At 43.2% G+C, this 27,048-nt stretch overlaps 1 long non-coding RNA gene across 1 annotated transcript in view; it reads left to right on the top strand.

The window, feature by feature from the left end:
• The window catches only part of LOC134739995 (uncharacterized), a 61,281-nt gene extending 44,250 nt beyond the window's left edge, over window positions 1-17,031 (top strand). Inside the window, exons 2-5 of the long non-coding RNA XR_010127171.1 lie at window positions 2,243-2,396; window positions 3,358-3,531; window positions 6,177-6,309; window positions 13,885-17,031. This is a non-coding gene — a long non-coding RNA (uncharacterized LOC134739995). The remainder of the gene's footprint in view (window positions 1-2,242; window positions 2,397-3,357; window positions 3,532-6,176; window positions 6,310-13,884) is intronic.
• The last annotated feature ends 10,017 nt before the right edge of the window (window positions 17,032-27,048 follow it).

Here is a 27,048-nt window from a genome sequence, read left to right as displayed (position 1 = left end):
GCCCTGTTGAGGGGTACTCTCTTTCTCTCCAGCAGCCTGGCCTGTCAGACTCTTCCTGGCTTATCTCATCAGACTGAGGATAGGGGCCCTGGAGAGGGCAGCTGCTCCAGCTCCCTGAACCATGTGGCTTCCCACTCTGGGGCTAGGCCTACAGATCACCTCCTTCTCATGCTGTCTACACCCAGGTGTCCAAAAGGTTCTGGGGTCTGTCACCAGGCCAGAGCAGGGGTACCCTAGGCCAAGACAGGTGCTGTGATGGGCATGACTGTTGCCTAAGCGAATGCTCCTTGGTGTGTTCTAGAGGCATGAGTATTGGTCAGCATCAAAGCAATCTCGTAGTGATAAGTAACTTCCTGTTTGGATGGAAGGCATCAAGGAGCACCTCTTAATGCAGGGCAATACTTCACATGTCTGTCCCCATGTTTTTTGAGCAACAACTACCATGATCTTACAGATTTCTTTCCAATATGTATTACTTTCTGTGAGTGCACAGTATGGGAGGTTCTAAAGGGTGCTGGACCTAGAGGGTAGAGTTGCTTAGATCAACGATCACAGTTCTTTCCTTAAGGCATTTACAATCTGCTTGGAGAGACTAGTTTAAAACCAAAGTCTCAGGTGTGGTGATTGTAGTGTTCACTCTCACAGCAAGACACAGTGCTTGCAGGATATGACCTACAGCTGTGAGGGATGCACGAGTGGTTGGGTTTCTGGTCTTCTAGTCCCAGTACCTAGCACAGTGCCTGGTGTGTCGAAGCACCCAGTGTATGTGTGTTGAACTGTATTGAGGGACATGTGGCAGGGAGCAAAGTGCCTGACACAGTTGCCAATACAAAGTAGAGTATGAGAGTGAAATGAAAAAGAGCCGAATAAAAACAGCATCATCATCCCCAGGCCCCAGCAGAGTGTGCGCCCTGTTCTTTAGGGTTAACTGGGTGATCTAGGAACGAAATCCTTTTCTGGGCATGGATAACCTGTGCTCCTGTCCTGGCCCTGCGGTGAGCTGCCTGAGCTTGCTCAAGGCATGCTCTAGCCTCTGTTTTCTCATTTGTAAAACAATAGGCAAAGACAAAGCAATTTTTTGGAGGGTAATTTTTAGTATTATTGCTATTAGAATACTTTCTCTTTTTTCCCTTGCTGGTGCCTGCTTTTGTTTGAAGGACAGGAGGCTGGAGGGGTAAAGCCAGGAAGAGCTCTTCTCTTTTCTTCCCTCCTGGGTCACTTCCCAGCTGAGATAACCTTGTTGAAGGTCCAAATGCGGGCGCCATGCAGCTAGAGCTTGAGCATCCTGGAGTTCTTCCCTGGGGGCTCATTCTTTAGGAGGACACCTATCATGCTCCCTCTGATTGCTGTGGACACATCCCGGGAAAACATTAAATGGAGTGTCCCGAAGATGCTTAGCTTAGCTATGCATTTAATTTGGCGGTAATTGAAATTTGCCAACAAAGATTTGCATGTAATCTGTGATTCCGTTTTTCAATTAAAATTGCTTTCTTCTTGTGGATGGGAAGTACTTGGCTTCTTTCCTCCTCACAGCACTTTGCAAACACTCATCCCTCGCTTATTTGGGGGCTGGAGAGAGGGTAGGGGTGTGGGACAAGGAGGTGGAGTCTGGCAGGACAGTGGTGCAGGAGAGGCCGGTGCTGGGGGTGAGGCTGATGGATAAGAGGGAGGGTGAGGGCTTGAGCCTCCCTTGTCTGCAATGGTCTCGAAAAGGAACCCCAGCTGGGACTTCAAGATCTCAGTTTCTAGGGGTCAGACAAGGGTTGGGGGACTGGGAGGTATAGTCAGAAGTGGGGAGAGCCAACCAGTTCTCCATGACCAGGCAAGGCTAGTAGTAAGAAGCCAGGGACAAGGTACCAGTCTCAGGTCCTGGGATGTAGGAAGTGTCTTTTCTCTTATCTACCTCTTCTCCTCTGGATGAGTGTGGCCTTTGATAAAGGTGAGCAGCAATAGAGCTCCTGGGAGAAGAGAACTGATGGAAAAGTGTCTTCCAAAGATGGCTGGAGAGGGGAAGGGAGGACAAGAAGCAGGGGCTGGAGAGGGGAAGGGAGGACAGGAAGCAGGAAGCAGTAGGCACGAAAATCACACCTACCTGAGTAGGGGCTGGGATAAGCCAGCTGCTAGGGTCTGAATGTTTGTGTCCCCCCTCCCATCCCCAAATTTGTATGTTGACACCTAATCCTGGTACAATAGTATTAGGAGGTGAGGACTTTTTGGAAGGTGACAGAGCTCTCATTCCTAGGATCAATGTCCTTACAGAAGAGGCTTGAAGGAGCCCTTCTGCCCCTTCCGCTGCATGAAGATAGAAAGAAGGCACCATCTATGAAGCAGTGGAAAACCTCGGGAGACACTGAATCTGCCGACACCTTGATCTTGGACTTCCCAGGCTCCAAACTGTGAGCAGTAAATTTCTGTTATTTATAAGGCACCCAGTCTAAGGTATTTTGTTATAGCAGCCTGAGGACTAAGACGTCAGCCCACTGGTCTGTGAGAGTCCTGAGGGCTGGAGCTGAGTCGTCATGACCGCTTTCTATGCCTGGTACCTAGCATGGTACCTGGCACATGGTAAGAATGAAGTTTGTTAAAATGAAAAGTTGGTTGAATGTGATAATGTGAGTGAAAGGGCATTTTGTAAATTGTAACAGCCATTTTTGGTACTCTGACAGTCTTACTATTTCTGAAAATAAGATGGGGTATTTGACCCAAGGCTGAACTGATTCTGGGCTGAGCCCTGGGTAGGGTAAGGCCCCGGAAAAGGCCAGAGGAGGTAGAGGAGGTGCTCCAAGTTCCTGACTGGAGGCCTCTCCAGGAGCTGGAATTTGTGGTGATTTGCTGCTCTAGACCCAGGTCCCACCAGGTGCCCCAGCTGGGGAGCACTTTCCGGGTCTGGGCCCACCCCCTTGGTGGTGGTAGAAGAATCAACATCCGCATCAGGCTGGCAACTCCACCATGCTGGGACAGTCACCAAGAGGGTTTGGTTCAAAGAGAGCCAGTGAGGGGACTTGCAGGAGAGGCAGTTTGGTTCTCGTAGCCAGGTTGGAGGTGGAAATAAGAACCATTTGAAGAATTAGTGGCAGATTTTAGCTGCAGTGGAGGGTGCACAGCTTTGGGCAGGGCAAGGGTCCTTCTCACCACCCCAGCAAGTCTTTTTTTGTCTATTTCTTTCAAGTGGAGATAATCCCTTCTACCTGGCCGGACAGCTGAACTGTTTGCATTTTTTTTTCTTCTTCAGTAATAAATCTGCCAACCCTGCAGGGCCTGAGCCAAGGCCTTGCTTGCTGCATCTACACAGAGGTCTCATAAAAATGGTGTAAAACGAAAGAGAAAAATGCATATTTCACACTTTGTCTGTTCTAGGTGATGGCGATTTTCAACTCATTCCCGTTATAAACAGCCGACCTTCCTACCGAGTTCAAGTACCTTCTGCCTGGCCTGGAAGAACAATATCTCTCTGTCTCCCTCTTCCACCGGCCCTCACCTGCCTTCCCTGAACACGCATTTTGCCTGTTCAGGCAGAGGCAGAGGCGGTTGGTAAGTATACTACGCTGGCTTAGTGCTTTCCAGGAGGGAGGTGGCATGAAAGACCCCAGAGCTCAAGTCTTCACGACGGACTCACACAGGCTGGAGACAGATGCCTCCATCCTCCTGCACACAGTCCTGTGCCTGCTTCTGCAGTGACTCCCTCTCCCTCTGTGAAAACACATGAGGAACATAGGAATAAGGGTTATCTTCTACTGAAGCCTGCCTAGTGTTTATTACAGGTAATTTTCAACTATGATCAAATCTCCAACGTTATTAGCCTGGTTAATGTTCAGCAGAAACAAACAACCTTTCCAACTTTATCTGCCTCCCTTCCCCTTTACAAATCTGCACATCCTTCAAAACGGTCGCTTTAGACTTCCCAAACAGCCTATGTTTGCTCCCATCTCCTAGCTGTTCACACCTATAATTTTCCTGCATTGAGTCTGCTCCTCCTGACTCTATTCTGTCCAGCTCAGTTCAGTCTACTTTCAAGGTCCACTTCCTCCTGAAACCTTCCTGGATAGCCCCCAGCCTATAGTACTCTCTCTTTACCTGGGACTCAGTCAGGAGTTACAGCTCACATCATTCTCTTCCTGGGTTGTCAATCATATACTGCTTTTTTGACAGTTTAAAAAAAGCTATTATCATTTTTTTCTACTTAACTGTCATTTTCTTTTTTGCTTAAAATAATTTTCCTTTATTTTAATTTAATTTAATTAATGTATTTTTTGAGATGGGGTCTCACTCTGTTGATCAGGCTGGAGTACAGTGGCGTGATCCCTGCTCACTGTAGCCTCGACCTCCTGGGCTCAAGTGATCTTCCCACCTCAGCCTCCCAAGTAGCCGGGACTACAGGTGCATGCCACTACACCCAGCTGATTATTTTGTATTTTTGTAGAGATGGGTCTTGCTGTGTTGCCCAGGCTGGTCTTGAACTCTTGGGCTCAAACCATCCTCCCATCTTGGCCTTCCAAAGTGCTGGGGCTACAGGTGTGAGTCACTGTGCTGAGCTTATGAATGTTTCTTATTTCTCTATTAGACTATAAGGTCTTACCTATATTTCTGTCCTTTACAGTGCCAAACACATCGTTTTTACTGTTTACCAAACAGGTGCTTAGTGAGTGCTTGTCAAAAAAAAAAAAAAAAAGGAATGAATGAAAATTCCCACTTGGGGTGTGGGTGTGGCTTTGATGTTGTGGCCTTCTCTTCATTGGAGTAACAAGCAAGACAATTCCTACTTCCAGGGCATAGGGAGAGCCTTGACTTGCAGAGATGCTGCCTGTTGGATGTCCCCTCTTGTTTGGATGATGCTGGATATTAGTTGGCTGTTGAATGTCAGTGACAGTCCCAGCACTTTCTGTATGGACCCTGAGATTTCCCTGTAGTAACCACGTAGACTGTTGAGATTTTATGGTAGTGAGAAAAAACGAGTGCTTCTCTTACTGTGTCCCCCTCCCTCTACACCTATCCCACTCCTTTTTACATCCCTGTGTGCTCCCCACACACCGTCTGTATTTAATTTAGAGTAAGGAATTATGAATCGAATTTTCCTTCCAGTGTGTGGAGCGCCGCCGCCACTGCCTGCCATCTTGCTACGCTTTTGTTTTGTGCTTCCCACCTCAAGGCCACTGTACAAATGTGTTTGATTTGTGGTTGTGGTTTGTAGCTGTCACTGATTTCTTTGTTGTTGTTGTTGTTGCTGCGGCCGCGACTGTTTCCTTGCAGCTCAATTTTTAGCTGAGTGTTTGGGTAGTAAATATGGTTTACACCAACTGTGTTGGAAATAATGGCATTTATGTGCTGAAGTTATTTCCAAAACCTGTGATGTGTGTATACAAATAGATCCACGGCAGGGCCCTTAGACTGGGGAGAACACAGACTCAATAAAACCTTTGAGATGGAGTATAAACAGGTGTCTGAGACTAGGGCTAGGCCAGGCGGTTCAGAAAAATACCCCCCACCCCTGATGTTGGCTCTAAACTTAAGCTCTACTATAAATACCTTGCTTAGCGTTGGGGGAGGTAGGAGATATTTTTGTGATCGTATTTATCTGCTAAATGTTCGCTTGTATCCTTTTGAGCATCTCACTATAAACTTCTCAATATTTCTATTCACTCACTCTCAGTGGCTTTAAACCTTAACTGCCCTGGATCTTAGTATTGGAAAAAAATGTGCCAAGAAACAATGGGATTGGCCTGTGAAACCGGCAGCCCTCTTTTCTTCCAAATAGTTGCCAGTCTGGGGGTTCTTTGGTTTATGGGGTGAATCTAACCATTTTGAACAATGCCTTTTAAACTGTATCATGTGACTTTGCTAATCCCAATCTCGGGCAGGGAGTACAGAGTTAGAGAACTCTAAGAGTGGGTGGGGAGTCAGGCTGCTATTGGTAGATGTGGCTGTAGCCTCTGAATTTGGGTGGAGTGGGTTTCTTTGATGCCTAGATTCTTTTATTTTTCCTTTTTATTATTATTATTTTTTTTTAAGAGACAGAGTCTTGCTCTGTCACCCAGGCTGGATTGCAGTGGCACGATCATAATTCACTGCAGCCTTGAACTCCTTGGCTCAAACAATCCTGCCTTAGCCTCTTGAATAGCGGGGACTGTGGGTGTGTACCACCACTCCTGGCTAATACTGTTTTTAAATTCTTTTTGTAGAGATGCATTCTTGCTATACGGCCCAGCTGGTAATGCCTAGATGCCTGAGTCCCTCCCTGGCTCATCCCTGGGAGCAGCACCGAACCCCATGTCTGACACCTGTCCGGAAATAGAGCCTGCACATTGACCCTAGGTAAAGATCTCATTTGCTAAGAGGTCAGGAGGGACTTCAAAGCCGTCTCGGCTCTCTGTGCTGAAGGCTGCATGACAAAGGCAGAGGAAGGGTGTTTCGATTGTTCTCCAACTTGTAAATGCCAAGCAGAAATCTTGTTGCAGTTCCTAAACGCCATATTTTGGTGTGTTTATTGTTTCCCCCCCTAACGGGGAAAGATGGTGAATGGACTAATAATTCAGGAGCCGAGAACATGTTTATTTGATTTTTAGAGCTTTAGCAAATACAGTGTGTACAAAACCCGGTGCCAACAGCATGCATAATTCCTCCAGGAATGGAGCTGATAGGAACACAAAGCTTGCACGCTTCAAAACTGTAACCAATATTTACACATCTGAGTGACTAATTCTCTACTCTGAGCAGAAGAACAATAGGCATAATAGTCAGGTACATTAATGCAGAGTGTTCTCGTCTGGTGACTTGGATATTTGACACATAAACAAAGTTGTGGGGGTGCCACTGGGGGGAGAAGTGGAGGCTTTTTATCTACCTGTGTAACCATACACCAAACAGCAGGTTACAAACACACTCAGAAAATGCTGACCCAATACCGTTTTCTTGTACCTCATATGCAGGATTGGCATATGATTTGCAGCGCTGCGGGAGTTCTGTAGCTGACCTCATTAGCAGCGCGTTTCCTGGCTTGTTAGCATCATATTTGTATAATTTACAGCACCTTCGTTTTTATGGAATGTGTTTCTTGTAGAGTGTAATGGCAGCAATATATTTAACCTATCGTATTTAGGAATGCTTTCGCTGGAGGCAGCCTGCAGATAGAAAGGGGACATTTTCTCCTCTCCTGCATGGGCCTTTTTTTGTTTTGTTTTGGTTTGGCTTTTTGGCTGTCCCGTGTGTGTGTGTGTGTGTGCATGTGTGTTGCATACGTGTGTGCATGCTTTTGTGTATATACACATTTTCAACTGTGAGTTTGCATACATGCATGCTTGTTTATGTATGTACATGCATATTTATCTGTGAATGCATGTTTGAAAGAGCCTGAAAGACACAAAAGGGCCCTAAAGGTGTGACTCCTGCTTCCAAGTTCAGAGGCCACTTTCAAGGACTGTCTTGACTCCCTGGCCAACGTGTGCCTTTGGACTGTGCAGACCTCACAGGCCTAGATGCCTTGTTTTGAGAGGATGAAATTGCAAAATGGGAAAGGAGCCAGGCAGGTTAGATATTTGGGAATGATGTTTTTAGGAGAGAGAGTAGGGGTGCTGTGAAGATGCTAATAAGGAAGGCAGAGCACTAAGGCGAGTTCTCCAGTCTCTGTGACTTCCTGGGGGCTTTTGTAGAAAACAGTAAGATGGAAAAATGGAAAGTACCTGTCACTCAGGGACAGATTCTGTCCCAAATGAATACTTATCTTAGAAAAACATAGAGCCTGTGGATAGGAATGTGTACATTCTTCTCCTCTTAGAGACATGTAGGAAAGGTAGAAATGGCTGGAACCAAATACTTGAAAAGGGGTTAATGTGTTAATTTGGAGATCTCCAGGGGAAACCTTGTCCCAGGAGTCAGGAGTTCGGATCCCAGCCTTAGCCTGCTGCTGACATGGCTGCATGACCTTGGGCAAATTGCTTCCCCATCTTGGGGCACAGTGTCCTTGTTTACAAAATGATGGGACTGGACTGGATGGTGATTCTCTAGAAGTGATGTTTTAATGCTCCCAGCCACTTGCTTATTCTGTTCCTGAAGGCGGATAAAGACAGAAGGCTGGGGTTCCCATCAACCACATCGTCCGAGCTGTGTTCTTGAGGGTGACTTGCAGTGACCCAGAAGAGAGAAACACGGCTCTCCAGGAACTGTCAGTGTGTCTTAGTTCCATCTCCTGACAGGGGGCAAAGAGTGTGAATAGAGTAATAATTCAGAAACCAAAGGCATGGCAGGGTGATTTTTAGAGCTTAAGTAAAAACTGGCACCAGAGCATGCATAGCTGCATATTTCCTTCCCATAATCACTTCTTGGCCTCAAAAAGAAACTCACTCCAGGGGCAAGACAAATAGCTGGGCCCTGGACTTTGTCAACCCACGATAGAATGATAAGAAATTAAGAGAATCTGTTAAAATGACTCGAGGCATAGGGATAAGGCTTATCCAACTGGCTGGTCAGGTTGGGGTTCTTTGCATCTTCCCTCCATCCCTAGCTTTGGAAATTTCAGAAATATTTCTTTGACTGCTATCTTTTTCAATCCTTACCTCTTATCACTGACTAGAAAGGCTCTGGGTTCTTGATTTTACTTAATATATATGCCCCTAAAACATCAGAGTGGCTAGATTCTATGGTAATAATTCATATAATTCAAATGCTAACAATTCAAAATGCCAAATTTATATCCCAAATTTGAATGTCAGTTTATATTAAATTTTAAATGCACCAGAGTTGCTGACTATTTGAAGGTACCCAGTGATGAATTCTTTGGTAAAGAAAAATAATTGGCTGGTCTCGGTGGCTCATACCTGTAATCCCAGCACTTTGGGAGGCTGAGGTGGGTAGATCACTTGTGATCAGGAGTTCGAGACCAGCCTGGCCAACATGGTGAAACCCTGTCTCTACCAAAAATATAAAAATTAGCTGGTCATGGTGGCACGTGCCTGTAGTCTCAGCTACTCGGGAGGCTGAGGCAGGAGAATCACTTGAACCTGGGAGGCAGAGGTTGCATTGAGCTGAGATCGTGCCATTGCACTCCAGCCTGGGTGACAACAGTGAAACTACATCTCAAAAAAAAAAAAAAAAAAAAAAAAAAAAAAAAAAAAAAAAAAGCTTTGTAAAGTCTCTAGTTTTTAACTGAATCCTGAAATATTTATTGAGCACCTATGAAGTACTCGGGAGTCAAATAAAAACTATCAAATTCTTGCCTTCAAGAGGCTCTTAATCTAAATGTCGAATTGGTAATGGCATTCATTTTGCATATACACATTACTATAGATAATAAAATGTGGACAGTTTCAGCATTCAGCATCCACTGATTAGGGTGTTTTCAAAATTCTATAAGAGAGAGTTTACTATTATAAATATTTGTTCAAAAACTCTTATTAGTCCCACTTGACTGATGTGGTAACTAGTTTGTCTAAACTGATGATTAAAAGAAAGGTTGTTGCTTATACACTGCTGTTAGGAATGTACATTACTTCAGCCATTGTGAAAAGCAGTATGGCAATTTCTCAAATAACTTAAAACAGAATTACCATTCAACTCAGCAATCCCATTACTGGATATATACTCAAAGGAATATAAATAGTTCTACCATAAAGACACATGCATGTGTATGTTTATCGCAGCACTATTCATAATAGCAAAGACATGGAATCAACCTAAATGTCTGTCCATGGTAGCCTGGATAAAGAAAATGTGGTATATATACACTATGAAATACTATGCAGCCATAATAAATAATGAGATCATGTCCTTTGCAGCAACATTGATGGGGCTGGAGACCATTATCCTAAGAGAACTAATGCAAGAGCAGAAAACCAAATCCTGCATGTTCTCACTCATAAGTGGGGGCTAAACATTGAGTACACACATGGACACAAATAAGAGAATGACAGACACTGGGGGCTGCTGTAGGGTGGAAGGCGGAAGGAGGGTATGGTTTGAAAAAGCCCTATTGGGTACTATTCTTATTACCTAGGTGATGAAATAATTGTACACCAAACTGCTGTGACACGTAATTTACCTATATAATCAATCTGCATGTGTACTCCTAAACCTAAAATAAAAGTTAAAAAAAGAAGTTGTTAATCTGCACTCAGATTAGAGGAGTGGATATGTAGTCGGATAAACTCCTTCCCCTCTGTTAAGATAGAAGTGATCTTTTTTACCCTCTCTGTGGCCAGTTCCTCCACTTTGGATCACTAGATCATCCCATTCTTTCTCACCACCTTGTGATCTGGAACTACAGATTGCATGCATGCTCTCCTTTCTCATTAGCACTTAAACATGGCCAAACTGCTCCCATCTTAAAAACGATGTTTCTGCCATAATCTCTAGATTTACTACCTCTTTCTGTCTGTTTCCAGCCACACTTTCTGAATGACCGTGTCATAGTCATCCCTGCAGGTACTTTGCACTTGGATGTGGCTTCTGTCCTTTACCAATGCCTCTGAAATTGTTCCCCAGGGTCACCAAAGAGCTGCAAGACACTAAATCTTACAGGTGCTCATCTTGTGGGCCCCCTCGGTAGCATGTGATCACTCTCTTCTGGAACATCACCTTCTCCTGGGGTCTGCTCGCCTTTTGGTTCCCTTGTCAGTTTACTTCGTTAGCTTGGGGTTTGGTCCCTGACACCTTGTTGGAGTCCTTAAGGTTTTGACCAAGTCTCTCCTTTCTCTATTTTTCCTCTTGTCTAGACAATCTGTCTACATGCCACAACTTCAATGGCCTTTTGAAGGCTTCAGACTCTCCAACTCTCATGAGCCTCTCCTCCAACTTTCTACTAGGAAGCTCTTCTTGATTCCTTTGCCGTACCAAAGAGAATACAAAGTACAATGGTTCAAATTAAGACTAGTTTATTTTTCTTTCACACCATAGTCCAGAATTCCTGGGCTTTCCGGGAGGCCAAGTGGGTCCATGAAGTTGCCCAGAAATTTAGTTTTTTTTCTATCTTGTGACTTCACCATTTAAAGTATTATCTTTTTCCACATAGAGAAAGGTGTCTTGAATGCACTGTTTCCAGCATATTCAAAGTGGGAGAGGAAGCTGAAGGCAATCTGCTTCCTCTTAAGAAAGTGACCCAGTAGGCTGGGCGCAGTGGCTCACACCTGTAATCCCAGCACTTTGGGAGGCTGAGGCAGGTGGATCACCTGAGGTCAGGAGTTCGAGACCAGCCTGGCCAACATGGTGAAACCCCGTCTCAACTAAACAAATACAAAAATTAGCCAGGCATGATGGCAGGTGCCTGTAGTCCCAGCCACTCAGGAGGCTGAGGTGGGAGAATCACTTGAGCCTGGGAGGCGGAGGTTGCAGTGAGCCGAGATCGCGCCTTTGCACTCCAGCCTGGGTGACAGAGCAAGACTCCATCTCAAAAAAGAAAAAACAAAAAACAAACACAAAAACAAAAACAAAGAAAGTGACCCAGTAGTCATTCCTGGCCCTTGTATACTTGACCTATGCGGCCATACCTAGTTGCAAGCTAAGTTAGGCAATGTGGTATTACCTGGGTGACTGAGTAGTCAGTTAAAACCTGGGATGTTCTATTGTGAAAATGAAAAATAGAAGGCCCTAGGTGTTATCAACCCAGTGATAGAATAATAAGAAATTAAGTATATCTATTAAAATGACCCAAGGAAAATGACAGGGATGAAGTTTGCCCAACTAGCTTGTAAGGCCAAGGTTCTTTGGACCTTCTCACCTGCTCTGCCTGGAGTGGCCAGAAACTCAGGACTATGCCGTGCAAGAGAAATACACTTCAGTCTTATTTGAGCCATTATATTGTGTATTGTCTTTGGTATTGCAAAGCAACCATGTGGCGCTGCCTAATAGAAAGTTGGAGAGAGAGACTCAGGTGAGCTGAGTGTCTACAGTACATATAACCCACAGCTCCTCAGAATGATTATTGGGAGGACAGTTAGCTCCCTCTGCCACAGGCACCTCACACTTAACATCTCCAAGACTCACCTCATTATTTTCCCCCTCAAACCTGCTGCTTCTATGGTTCGATCATACTCTCAGTAAGTATCCTTATCATATACCCCGTCGCTCAAACCAGAAACTTGGAATCATTCTTGAGTTCTCTCTTTCCCTCACTGCTGCATATCCAATCTTTCTCCAACCCTAGTCACTCATACCTCTGAAATTTTTTTATTCTATTTTATTTATTTATTTTTTGAGACAGGGTCTCACTCTGTCACCCAGGTTGGAGTGCAGTGGTGTGATCATGGCTTACTGCAGCCTCAAACTTCTGGGCTGAAGTGATCCTCCAGCCTCGGCCTCTCAAAGTCCTGGGATTACAGATGTTCGCCACTGCACCTGGTCTTAAATATTTGTAGATTCACACACTTCTCTCTACCTTGTTGTTACCAGCTTAGTCCAAGACATCATTCCTCTTTTTTGGATCATTGCAAAGTTTCTTAACTGACCTTCCTACACTTAGTCTTGACCCTTTAGATCTATTTTCCATTTCATTGTCGAAGTTCCATTATAAAAATGGAAATGCGATCATATTCCTCCTGCTTCATGTCCTTCAGTGGCTTTTCCTTAACCCCAAATTCTTCATGTGCTCTAGAGGACCTCACATGATCTGGCCTCTGCCAGTCTCTCCAGAGTTATCTCATGCCTCCCTGACCTTGGTTCTCTCCAGTCCTAACACTCTGGGTTGATTGCATTTCCTATAGTCAGTAATGTTAGCACTTGATTCTGGTCTGTCAAACATACTACTCTCTCTTTTGGAGCACTCTTCTTGTCTCCCTCTCTTGCTCGTTAAATACTATTTAATTTAAAAGCTCAGTTTAGGGATGATTTTCTCAATGAGGCCTTCCTCCTTCCTGCTGGGGCCGTCTCCTTGGTCTGTGCTCCTATCGCCCCTTGTCATTCATCTTTACTAACACCGATCTAGCCAATAATTCAATGATGAGGATCTGTATTTGTGACTGTATCGTAAGCTCCAAGAAGGCTGGGTTACTTTCCTTATTTGATGAATAAGATATGTAAAAATATTTGGAAAAAACATGCTACCTTCAAATAATTCCTTTATTTATTTACCCACTGTTACGTTAAGCAAAGTCTTTGTATAATGACGTATGGCTTACGTATTACAATTATAACAATAGCAGCTTCTGTTCATAAAATTATTACAAATGTACAGTGAAAGAAACAATTAGTAATAAACACAAATGATACATAATACTTAATTGTAATAATAGCTCACATTTATATATACTATTTTATAATTGTGATGCTTTTACTTATATAACTTTATTGATCCTCATGAGACTCTGTCGGAAATATCAGGTGAATTATTTCCACTTTACAGGTGTAAAAACTGAGGCTCGGTGAAGTTAAGAGATTTAACTAAAGTCCTTGACTTAATCAATAAAGAAGCCAGAGCATGAGTCCAGATCTCTTGATTTCAGAGCCAGAGTCCTGTCTACTGTGTCAGGCCTGACAGGGAACATGAAATACAACTATGCATATCTCTAGCTTCTGTGTCTGATACAGGCAGGCATTTGATAATTACTTGTTGAACAAATATATGTACAAATAGATATACCAGTAGATCTGACAATATTACTGAGATGTTACACCAACATGTAAGTCAACAATTATGGAGTAATAAACAGAAATAATAAAATACATTATACTATACAGGAAAGAGATGGAATCTGGCCAAGAGACTAGGTAATTGTTCTTAAGTGAGTTCAAAGATCACTTTAAATAACTATGTGGGTGTGGGAGGTCTATATCTGCGTCTCAAGAATCTTGAAACCACTGATGATGGGATTGACAAAGGAGCTTTTATTATAACTTGGGACTTGATTGAAATGCAAGGTGTAAAATGTGTGAATAATACCCAGTTTGACTTTCCCCTATGCACAGGAAGAAACAGAAGGCTGCTGTCTCTGTCACTGGCTTGGGAAGGCTTAAATATTCTTCTGTCGAAACTTCATTCTCTCTCTAACCTCATCTGAGCATTGGAATGTGTTCCTGACTAAAGTGGGTACCAGGTGGCCATCTACAGAGCTTCTCCAGAACAGCCAGTGTATCCTTCTCTGGGTGGGGTATTTGGGGGTAGATAGCATATCCTTCTCTGGGTGGGGCATTTTGGGGTAGATAGCATATCCTTCTCTAGGTGGGGTATTTTGGGGTAGATAGCACCTCCATCAATAACATTGCTTCCCCCAAGGGGAGACCTTAACTCTGGGATGGTAAGAATTATCTTAAAGACCTATCATTCTGGTGATTCTAAGAGGGGAAAATTTGCCTGATCTGAGGGTCTTGCATTTTTAATTTTCTTGGTCAGCTACAGGTATGTAAAGCACCTAATATATTTGTTGAACATAACATGAATAGGTGCTCAATAATTGGTTATAATTATAAAGATAATGTAGCCAACTATAAAGAAAGTGCATGGACATGAGTTGAAACCCAGTTTTGACACTTATTAGGTGGCAACACAGCTTCCTGATCATGAGCAAGTTATTTAAACATTCTAATCTTATTTCCAGCCATGAAAATAACAGTAGCCATTTTGAGTGAGGTTCTCTATTAGGTCTTGTAGTCCTGTTATTTCTTAGCATTATAGCAACTTTGAATGCTGAAGTTTATAGGTAAGGTAACTGAGGCTCAGAAACATTAGTGATTTGCCTTAGGATGTGGTCATTTAGCTAATGTCAAAGCTAGAGCTAAATCCAGGTCTGTCTGATTCCAACACCTGGTTATTTTCCACTTCATAACACTGCTTATGTGAAATAGAGATGACAAAAATGCTGAATTGTTGTGATGATTAGAGTCAGCACATGGCACACATTTGGCATTCAAAATAGTAGCTATCACTATTAATTGTGCCTTAGGTGGTACAGGACAATCCATATATTCATATTAACCAGAGTTGGAAGAGCTTTGACATGTAATATCCATTAGGACCGCTGGTTGGCATATAGTGGACACTCAATAAGTGCTTCTTAATGTGTTAAAGATGTTGCAATGATCCATGTTAAAGGTCAAGTAATGTCTGAATTTATAGTTGGATTCTGTCCTTTTGCACCCCTACCACATACAGCTCTTTCACCTGTGAAAGTTTTGTGAAATGCAGTAGGACAAGGAATTATGAGAAGAGGTCTTGTTGAAATAGCTGGCTTTTTTGGCACCATCTCAAAATATATTGAGATAATTCAATTTCTGTATGGCTAAGCAGACTCTTATCAGACCAACCCTCTACAAACAGGCAACAACTTTAAACTCCAGGAAAAAAGTTTAAAATATCAGCTACCCAAAGGCACTGGAGAGTGAACAAAGGTGAGCAGATTCTCCAGGGATATTGATATTTGGAAGAAAGAAGAGTATGGGATAAGTTTTCCCCTTACTGAGGCCTTTAGCTGCAGTCAGCACCACATAGGGAAGTTGAAAACTTCTATAGAAAATCTGCAGTCTTTCTGGCCAGAAGAACCAGATGAGAGATTCGGGCAACCACAGCTGCTAAATATAAACTTCACTCAAATCTCTGGTGACCCTGAATCAACCATGTATGGAGTAGAATCCAAGAAGCTCAGCTAAAGATAGAAGAATTGAACTAAGATTTGGGTTGACACCCAAGAGACAGTTTGCAATCCGAGTCTAATGAAGTTAATTACTCACTATAGCAACAACAGCAACAACAACAACAACAACAACAACAACTCAACACTCTTCTGTGAAATATAACAGAATTCAGAGTAACTACAACACAACATTCACAATGTCCAGAATATAATCCAAAAATATTCAACACAGAAAGATCCAGGAAAATGTGAGCTATTTTCAACAGAAAACACTGTCACTGAAGACTGATCCCTACTTGGTCTGAATGTTGGAATACACAGATAAGATTTCAAAGTAGTTATTATACGTACTCATTAATATCAGAGAAAATATGATTGAAATAAATTTTAAAAAATCTCAGTAGAGACACTATTAAAAAAAACAAATAGAGATGATAAATAGAATATCTGAAGTGAAGATTCACTTAATGGATTTAAAAGCAGAATGGAGATGAAGGAGAAAGATTCAGTAAACTTGAAGATAGAGCAATAAAAAGTATCCAATCCTAAGAATAGAACAACAACAACAAAAAAATCCCAAACAAATAACAAATGAATAGAACCTCAGATACCTTGAGACAAAATAGAAATATCTAACATATGTTTAACAGAATTCCAAAACAGGAGAGAGAATGGAGTAGGAAAAAAAATTTGAAGAAATAATCAGCAAAAGTATACTGAAAAATATGAAAATATAAAATATAAAAAAATATGAAATATATTGACCAAGTAGAAATTAGTCTTCACTGATTTCCCAAAGGTGATGAAAGACATAAATTTACACATTCAAGAATCTTAGCAAGCCTCAAGCAGGATAAATATGAAGAAAATCAGTCTTTGGCACATCATAGTCAAACTGCTGAAAATCTAAAAGATGAAAAAAAAATCTCAAGAGAAAGGACACAATATATACAGGAGGACAATGAGTCAGTGGAGGACAGAAAATAATAAAGGACCACCTTCGAAATTATAAAAGAAGAAAAAGACTCATTCACCCAGAATTTATATCTAAGTGAAAATATTATTTAAGAATAAAAGTAAAAAAGAGACATTTTTAGATAAAAGAAAACTAGCTGAGTTCATCAGACCCACACTACAACAAATGCTAAAGAAAGTTCTTCAGGCTCAAAGGAAGTGATATCAGATGGAAAAGTGGATCTTCAGGAAGGATGAAGAGCATCAAAATTGCTAAATACAGCTGGGCATGGTGGCTCACACCTGTAATCCCAGCATTTTGGGAGGCCAAGGTGGGTGGATCACTTGAGCCCAGGAGTTTGAGACCAGCCTGGGCAACATGGTGAAACTCCATCTCTACAAAAAATACAAAAAAATTTAGCTGGGTGTGATGATGCACACCTGTAGTCCCAGCTACTCTGAGACTGAAGTGGGAGGATTACTTGAGGCTAGGGAGGTCGAGGCTGCAGTGAGCTGTGATTGTGCCACTGCACTCCAGCCTGGGTGACAGAGGGAGATACTGTCTCAAAAAAAAAAAAAAAAAAAAAAAAAAGAAAAAAAGAAAAAAAGAAAGGTAAATATAAAATACTCCTTTTTTATTTTTCTATTTCTTTAAAATGCATGTGACACATTTAAAGCACAAAATATTGCATTAACTTGTGGGGTTTATAACAGTAGATGTTACACAAGTGACAGCAACAGCAGAAAGGATGGCAGAGATGGGAAACAGACCTATACAGTCATGGTCTTTTTATATTTTGCATGAAAAGGCAAAATAGTAATTCTAGTCGATTGTGAAAAGTTAAGAATGTATATGATAATCACTAGAGAAAACAAACAAAAATAATGCAATGAGTTATAGAAAAGCCAACAGATACGTAGAAGAGATTTATTTTTCCCTGTCCCTCTCTGAAAGTCATCTTGATTACTAGTTGTCAGTGGAAACTGAAGAATGCCTTCATCTATTCACTCAGATGTGTATCCATCCAACAGATATTTATTGCACAGCCATGAGATTTTCAGACACTGTACTAGGCTTTGAGGATATAAATAAAATAGCACATAATCCTTGCCTTCAAGGAACTTTGTCCTTCTCCCCCATGAAGACTCTTCTGACTTCTGCACTGGTGGAGTCTTCAATCTTGTCATTTTGGGGGCCATTTAGGGAAAGAGTTAGTGGGAGCCTCAAAAACACCCATCTTTCTAGCTTCAGGTAATAGGTGCTCTAAGCAGACTTTCTACATGGAGAGAGTGATGTTCTCTAATTTCTTTTCTAGCAATAGTGGGAAAGGTCTCAATGAGATGGGAGGTTTGGAAGGCTGAGGTTTATGCCCTTGACTCAGAGTGAGAAGACGAGGTTCCAGTCCTGCCTACTGCTCGCTCAGCTGTGTGACTTTACACAATTGACTCAGACTCTCTAAGCCTCAGTTTCATCAACTGCAAAACCAGCTAGTAATCTCTGCCATTGCTCTTAAAAGAGATAAATCTAGCTCTGTTTCCTGGGTTCCAAGGTCAGTTTGGCTTAGGGGTCCACATGCAATACTTTAAAATCACATAGAAGTAGGTGTTCTGAAACCAATTCTCCAACTTCAGTCTTGGGCAGAATGACTGAAGAAATTTACTTTGAAGTTTATGTTCTTGATTCAATTTTGTTTTCCTGTAGGATTTAATTTGATGGAGTGGAATACGCATAGGCTTTGGTTTAAATTCTAGCTCTGCACTCACTAGGTATGTGACCTTGGATAGTATACTTCAGTTTTCTCCTCTATCTCACAGGGATAATAATGCTTAGATTGTATGGCACAGAGGACCAGCTGTCCACCAAAGAGTCTTGCTTCTCTTCTATAGTGCCAGCTAGTGCCAAGGAATTGCATCTGGGAGTGTGTCTATGATTAATTCTCATCAATCCAACGTGAGCAGAAGCTGATGCAGTCCACTTACAGGGCAGCCCCCTCCCCACAAAGCACTTTCCTGGACAAACTTCCATGTTCTTTCCCCTTCAGACCTGGCACACAGCAAGAGCACAGCAAGCTTGGAAGCCATGTGTTGGAGATGGAAGAGCCACAAGGTTCAAGGCTGCTGGGGCCCTTAGTTACTACCTGGAGCAGAGCTACCCCACTCCTACAGATGCCGTTTTAGAATGAACATGAGTGACAAATGCATTTCTATTGTGCTAGAGCTGTCATACATTTTGGGGTTTCTTTTTACAGCGTTACCTTGTTCATTTAGAAAGCACGAGTTACGTAAAGCATCTGGCGTGTTATCTGTCACATGGCAGGGTTAAATAAATAAAAGTGCCCTTCTGCCTGACAAGGATATTTTTATCAGATTGGATGAGGAGTTGACATCATTCTTGCTTATGCTGTATTTTTGTCATCTACACATGCGACTCCCATTTCCCAAATAAGCCAAGCAGAGGTAGTATTACCAACTGCCCTCCTAGAGTCATTGAGAAATAAGTGACTACTCAGCAGGAATGTGAAAGCTGTGGCTGAGAGTATTCCGGAAACATCAGATGATAACTGGATGGGGCAGGTGAGACTAAATGAAACTCGAAACAAAATCTTTCTTGAAAGGAGCAAATGTTGTTGGACCATTATCAGACAAGGAGTTTGAGGAGAAGCTGTTTTCCCTTAAGAAATCTTTCTGTTGAATGTCCTTACTTAAAACGCATGTGACACATTCAGTTAGAAGTGTATATTCAGTCATTGACAAAGATGGGTCTTTGACTATCAATTACAGCTTCAGGGCAGGCTTGGAACTGAGAGGATGAAGGACTGTGTGACCATCTCCAAAAAACCAAACCCAGCAATCACGTAGGTCCAAGGGCTCAGGGCAGTAAGAAAGCAACTTCCCCGTAGCCCATCAGGTGAGGCCTTGGGATGGGTGGATGGGACATCTATTTGCTCACCTCTGGTACCTTGTTGCCACCTAACACTGACTCTTCCTTGGGTTTGTGTCATCAGGCCAGCCTAGGCAGATACCCAGAGCAGGTTCTGTGGCCCCTGGGTAGGTTAGCAATGTTTTCTGCCCTGGGGGCTGGGCCTGCCAGCGCAATGGTGCTCAGGGCAGGCCTCTGAGAACTTGGAATCTGATTAGGCGGCTGTCACATAGCCCCAAGGCAGTGTTCCTCAAGGGATCGGCCCAGGAGCAGGGGCTGAGGCAGAGTTTGAGGAGAGAGCGGTTGTAGAGAAGCACAGAGAAGGGGAGATCTCTCCAGAGCCAAGGGAAGGAGGAGCCAGCAGTGGAGGATGCAGGCGCTGCCGAGTGCCCGCCTGGGTTTTGGGGCCTCGCCCACGCACAAGGAGCCTGCTCCGGGTTGGTCAGAGCATCCTGCCAGGCCCTTCCAAGGATGGGCAGTGCAGCCCAGCCAGCACATTCTGTTCAGCCGGTTTTCCTCCAGCTCTGCTCATCGCGCTGTTAACTTCTGCTGAGCTTAGCACATCTCCTCATCCCTCCCCCGGCTCTGTCCAGTGCAAACCAATTTTCCAGGCAGAGAGGAGTTTTGGGTTCAGATCATCTCTCCACGGCTGCTTTCAGAGCACTGCCTCTCCTGCTTCCAGCCCTCCAAGCGGAGCACGCGGTCCCCTATGGCATGGACTAGTCCGTCGCACACTCAGCAGCCTCCCCTTCCCAGGGCTTAGTTCAGTCCAACCAAAAGAATTGGAGAATCTGATCCACGCCTCCTTGTTCTAACTCACTTCTGCTTGACTACCTGGCTTTTGTTACTCAAAGTCTCTCTCTCTCTCTTCTCCTCTCCCCCTCTCCTTACAAATGGCTTTGCAGCGGCCCTGGGAGTGCACGGCAGCACCAATAATGTCTCCATGGTTTCTTGTTAGCTGCTCTCTAAGCAGGAAAGTGACTCGGCCTGACAATATAATTTACATTGCTGTATAAAACTATCTCTGGAAGCCAAGCTAATTTGTGCCAGATTAGGCTATTTGTCTCAGCCACTGTCTAGCAGCACAATCTATCAGAGGGCTGTTTTCAAATATCGCTTTTCAAGCGTGCCCTTGAGAGGCAGAAATTGATTGGGATCTTAGAGAGCAAAATTACAGCAATAACTTAAAAGAAACAATAATTACTGAATCATACCAGTGTCAGCACTCTGCAAAACACGAAATAGCCGTCAAACCCCAATCCAATATATTCTGAAGCGAATTTATTGAATGGAAAAAGCAGTTGAGTGAGGGTTTTTCTCCCCCTCCTCCCCTTCCCCTGTACATATGGTTATCTCAAAACCGCAAGTGAATGAGTCGATAATTCTTGTCATTGACTGCTCCATTTTCACGGAGTTAGAGGAGATCCATTAGCCGCCCCCTGCCGCACCGTCTCCCTCTCTCCCTCGCTCCCTCTCTCTTTCTCTCCATTGCTTCTATTCATTTGCTAGTCTCTGCTCTTCAACCAAACAAACATGTATAACTAATCATCTGTTAAAATGCAGAGGGCCCCTAATAAATCTCCGCAGTTGAAATACTTTAATGGGTAATTAATTGATCCTGTTCCAGAGGAGTAATAAGATAATAAATTAGACAATATTTCACTCAGTCGTGGCAGGCGCCTAGCTAATGGCGCTGTAGGGCTAAGCTGAAGGATAATAAATTAGCCAGAAATTAACTGCTAAGAGCTTTCTGCAGAGAAATCGGCTGACAAGTGAGTCACACGCGTGATTCAGGGCTTGACTGGTGCGGCGGCAATCTCGGTGAATATGAACTTGTGCTTCTGGAGGGGGCCTGGGGATGGGGCATGCTCAGTGGGCCCTGGTGGGATTATGTCCCCAGCCTGAGAGTGCCTGGTGGGCTACACCCCGAGTGCGTGCAGCTGACCTGTGTCCTTTGCTTGCACGCTGACCCTGTTCCTTGGAGCTGAAAAGTCCGGAACATCATGCCCTCTCGAAAATAGTCTTTTCCCAAGTCATCAGACTTGCTGAGTTTTTATGGATTTCACCAGCAAAACCTTCAGCCACCAAGCTCCATCCAGTGCTTCCTTGGCAAATACATAAATAAGAACGGATTGAGCCTCATACTCTGTTACCAGTGAGGGCGTCACAAAAATTAAGCAGAAAAACGAGTAGGGAGGGACGGAGTGAATTACATTTTTCAACATATAAGAAGTATTTGTTTTGGGGTATAATGGAGAAAACCTCTTGGTTTTATTGAGGAACTTGGGGAGGGTAATGGGTCTTAACAGGCAAGAAGTTAGACCTGGACGGTCAAGTGGGCCTTTTCTTGAGGAAGTAGCAAGTCAGCTTCTCCATGGAGGAAGGGCTTGCATAAAAGTGGAAGGTTGGAGGAGAACTCAGTTGGTTATCTGAAGTGGTTTGAGTTCTTTCTTGCTCTTTTTTACTAAATAGCTGTGTGACCTTATGTAGGTTACCTCAATACTCCGAGCTTTGCTTTGCTTATCAGTAAAACGGTGTTGAGATGAATAAATTAAATAAGTCTGCAAAACTTCCAGTTCCATGTCTCATCCACAGGAGAGGCAAATTTAATGCTACTTATTACCTGAGGGTCAGTGGGAAAGGTTATCATTTATAAGCAGGGGAGATGGCAGACAAGGAAATGAAAGGGGACTGGCAGTGGGAGACAGCAGGCTCCTCCACTTAGTCTGGAATAAGAACCTGATCACTTGTACCCACACCCTGCAGCCTGTCCAAACTGAGGTGAGCTCACCTTCTGCCAGAACAGGCTCTCATTGCTAATGGTAAACGTGGGTGGATTAATCTTCTGAGTCATGGTGACTGTAGCAATGTGGGTTGAAGGCTTAAATAGAGCTTGATTGTTTAAATGAGATAATGTAGACGCTAAAGGATGTGGAGCCCGGAAAGGAGAAAGTCAAGGGGGACTCCCAGGTTCCTGGCTTGGGCTGTGGGCTGCATGCAGTTACTGCTGTCTCTGCATCACAGTGGGAGGGAACACTTGTCCTGACAGAGGGGCCCTGCAAAATGCCTGTGCTGATCTTTGAAGCCTGGAGCTGGGTTGCATTGCTGCTTCTGCTGCTGCTGGAGCCATGGCTGCCCGAGGAGCCTGTTGTGGTGGCGTCTTCTAGTTCCTCACAGGGTCTCTGAGTATAACAGATGCACACATGCCTTGCTCTTGCCCATGCCTCTTGTCCTTTGCCTCTTACCCTAGAGTTTTCTGTTGCTGTTTAGGCATGAAGTGAAAACTGCGGCTCCCACTTAGCACTCGGGCACGTGCATCCTTGAAGCACACTGGGGTTAACACCCTGGGTGGGGGACATACTTTGACCAATAGGAGATGGCCACCAGTGGGTAAATTGTTCTCCTTTTCTCCCCTGCGTGGACTCTTTGAAGATGGAGTGGCTTCTCTCGGCCTCTTTGAAGATATCCTTTGACACCAAGCAATCAGTTTCCATAAAGCCGTGCCCCACTCAGCCAGGGGCCCCTCTTCTCCTGACTCTCCCTTCTTCCCAGCCCACTCCTTTTCCCCCACTCCTGCTTTCCTGAGACGGCATTCCCTAATAAAGCACTGGCACATGAAACAACCAAAAAAGAGACAACGCCCATGAACCCACGGCCTGTCCTCATGACCATCGGGAGCGGTGGCACTGGCACCCCCTGCCTTGCGTCAATGCTCTTCATCTTTCCGGGAGGGCATCCACCTGGGCAGTTCTTGGAAGACAAGACCCTGCACTATCTCTGGTGGACTTCAGGGTGGCTGGGAACCACAGTCAGCAGCCCCAGGACTGTTCTTATTCTGAGGGAGATGCTGGGCCTCCTGAGGGCCTGGCCTGAAGGGCTGTAGCAGAACATGTTCAACTGGGAGCTGCACACTGCCTGCCTAAAAGCAACAGGAGTTTCCCAGGTAGAAATGGCCAGGTAGGTGGAGCTCACACAGTAAGGGTCCATTAACTGACATTTATTTTAGAAAATAAACATGCCTGTAATCCCAGCAATTTGGGAGGCTGAGGTGGGTGGATCACTTGAGGTCAGGAGTACAAGACCAGCCTGGGCAACATGGTGAAACCCCACTTCTACAAAAAATACAAAAGTTAGCCAGGCATGGTGACATGCATCTGTCTCAGCTACTCGGGAGGCTGAGGCAGAAGAATCGCTTGAACCTGGAAGGCAGAGGTTGCAGTGAGCCGAGATCAAGCCACTGCACTCCAGCCTGGGTGACAAAACAAGACTCTGTCTAAAAAAACCTCCAAAATCCAAAAGCAAAAACATGTCCTCCTTCATTCTTTGCTCTTATATGTGGAACGGCTTCCTGACTCCCATCACCCCATCCTCTTCCAAGCTAGTTCTTTGTACCTTGAGGCCGCAGAACTGGAAGAGAGGTTGAAGCCACTAAACTTAACTTCAGCCTCAGATGAAACAGGCCAGTGGATGGACTGCTGAGCTTGGAGTACCATTTCCTGTATTTGGATCATTAGACACTTTTTAAAAAAATGAGTGAGTGCGATGGCTCACACCTGTAATCCCGGCACTTTGGGAGGCTGAGGTGGGAGGATAGCTTGAGGCCAGGAATTTGAGACAAGCCTGGGCAACATAGCGAGACCCCATCTCTACAAACATAAAACCAAAACAACAACAAAAAATTCTCTCTTCAAGGTCTGAGCTGTGCCCTGTGGAGAAGCACTTGGTAAATTTACTTTCTTTTCTCTAGGTAATTGACAACCGTTATATGGCCCCTAAGGCTTCTCTTTTTTTCAGGCTAAACATGCCCAGTTCCTCTAACAATTACATATGTGACATATTTCCTTCTTTTTGGGAAATAAATGCAAATAAAAATACTCCAAACCTATATAGGTGGCTTGATTCATATTCAGAAAGTGAACACCCAGGGATGGCTAAAATGGGTGGTTTTACCTGGAGCTATGACCCGAAGCAGAACACCCACTCCCTCCAAAGTAACCACTCTTCTGATTTCTGTGCAAATCATTCCATTGCTCTTCCTCATAGATTTCTAATTTACATATTCATTTCCAAACCATGTGGTTTGCCCATTTTAAATCTGTACATGGGTGACATCATCCTATATGTACAATTTTGTGCCTTTTTTTTTTTTGCTCAATGTTATGTTAATGTGATTTATCCATGTTTTTCTTACTGGTATAGCTAGTTCATTTTTTACTGATCCATAAAGTTTTATACATTTTATATGTATAGATAGATGTACTTTTATTGATCTGTGATTCTTTATTGATTATTCCACGATATAAATGTACTATAATTTATGTAATGTGTTCTATCACTGTTGAACTTTTGAGCTGTTTCCGGTTTGGTGCCCTTATGGACAGTACTGTGATGAATATTTATCTCGGTGTACATGGGCTTGCATTTCACTAGGATGCATACCTAGGAGCAGAATGCTGAGTAACAGGTCACATGCATCCTCACCTTTACCAAACTGGGGTCCAAAATGCTTGTGTTACATTACAATGCCTTCAACAGAGTAGGCATGTTTCTGTGGTACACCCAAAGGTGTGCTGTGCAGATTTCCTTTCCAGAAAGACTTGCTGCCCACCTCAGCTCCTGCAGAGCCTACCTCTACTGCAGAGCAGCCTTTCCCAGGGCCTTGCTCTGCCTGGGACAGCCTGACAGTTTGTTCCTTTTCATTGAAGTAGTATTCCATTGCATACACAAATCACAGTTTATCCATTCTCTTGTTGATGGGCTTTTGGAATGTTTCCAGTTTTTGGTAATGATGAACAAAACTTCTAAGACATACATATTCGAATTGTCATTGTCATGGCTGTGTGGGGTGGAGGTGGGAAGGCTTGGCCACTGTGTACCACTGTGGGGTGATTCTGATGGGCAGCACTGGCTCAGGAGTGGTCCATCTGGGCTCTTCCACCTCTTCCTGCACCTCCCCTCCTTTCATAGGAGCTGATCCCTAATAAACACTTCCTACACCAAACTCTGTCTCAGAGCTTGCTTCCTGGGAACTCAAACTGCAATGGTTGCTGGACTCTATCCTTGCCAGTGTTTGATATCAACAGACTTTAAAAATGTATCGCTAATCTGGTGGGTATTTAAGGGTAGCTCATTGTGTTTTTTTCCTTAATTAAAAATTTAAAAATTAAATCTTTAATTAAATATTTTAAACCTTTACAATTATTGAGGTATAGTTGAAAAACAGTAAAATAATCCCCCTTTTGAAGTGCACGGTTGGATGAGTTTTGACAACTGTATGCTGTCATACAGTCACCACCATAATCAGATGCATTTATATCAGCCCAAGAAATTCCTTCATGCCTCTTTGCAGTCAGTCCCCTGCTCCTGTCACTGATCTGCTTTCGGTCACTATAGCTTTGCCTTTTCCAGTGGAACCAACTAGAACACACTCTTTTGTGTCTGGTTTCTTTCACTTAGTGGACTGCTTTTGAGATGCATCCATATTGCTGCATGGATTGGCAGTTTGTTCCTTTTCATTGCAGAGTAGTATTCCATTGCATACACAAATCAGTTTATCCATTCTCTTGTTGTTGGGCTTTTGGAATGTTTCCAGTTTTGGGTAATGATGAACAAAGCTTCTAAACATACAATGAGTCTTTTTGTTGATATATGTTTTCATTAGTCTTTAATAAATGTGTAGGTGTGGCATTGCTGGGTCATAGGGCGGGTGTAATTTTAACTTCATAGGAAATCACCAGTGGTTTTCCAAAGTGTTTTTTTTTTATCATTTAAAATTTTACATATCAGCAGTCTGTGAGGGTTCTGGTTGCTTCACATTCTTTCCAAAGCTTGGTATAGTCAGTCTTTTAAATTTTTAGTTATTCTTGTGTGTGTGTGCCTTTGTGCAGTGGTAGCTCATATTTTAATTTACATTTAAATAATGCAAAATGGTGGCTAATGATGTCGAGCATCTTTTCATTTGCTTATTGGCCATTTGTATCTCTTCTTTGGTAAAGTATCTGTTTATATCTTTTACCCATTTTTAAATTGAATTGTTTACTTAGAATTGATAAAAGTTCTTTATATATTCTGGATACAAATTCTTTATCAGATATGTATTTTGCAAATAGTTTCTTCCAGTCCGTGGCTTGTATTTTTATTTTTATTTTCTTAAGAGTGTCTTTTGAAGAGAAGTTTTTCCCTGACATGATGGCTCATGTCTGTAATCCCAGCATTTTGGAAAACTGAGGCAGGAGAATTTCTTGAGGCCAGGAGTTTGAGACCAACCTGGGCAACATGGTGAGGCCCCGTCTCTACCAAAAAAAAAAAAAAAGAAAAAAGTTTTAAATTTTGATAAAGACCAATTTATCATTTTTTTATGCTTTGAGTTTTTTGTGCCTTACCTAAAAATTATTCACTTACCCCAAATCATGAAGACTTTTTCTTATGTTTTCTTCTAGAAATTTTATAGTTTTATGTTTTGTATTGTGGTTTGAATTTGTATTTTACTGATTTCTGATGAAAAGGAGCACTTTTCATGTTTATTTGTCATATGGATTTCCTATTTTATGATGTGTCTAAGCCTTTTGCCCATTTTCTGTGAAGTTTTCTTTCCCTTGCTGATTTTTAGGAATTGTTATGTATTCTGGA

Source organism: Pongo pygmaeus, chromosome 7, assembly GCF_028885625.2.
Source record: "Pongo pygmaeus isolate AG05252 chromosome 7, NHGRI_mPonPyg2-v2.0_pri, whole genome shotgun sequence".
Lineage (NCBI taxonomy): Eukaryota > Metazoa > Chordata > Mammalia > Primates > Hominidae > Pongo > Pongo pygmaeus.
This window is presented reverse-complemented; position numbering and strand designations above follow the sequence as displayed.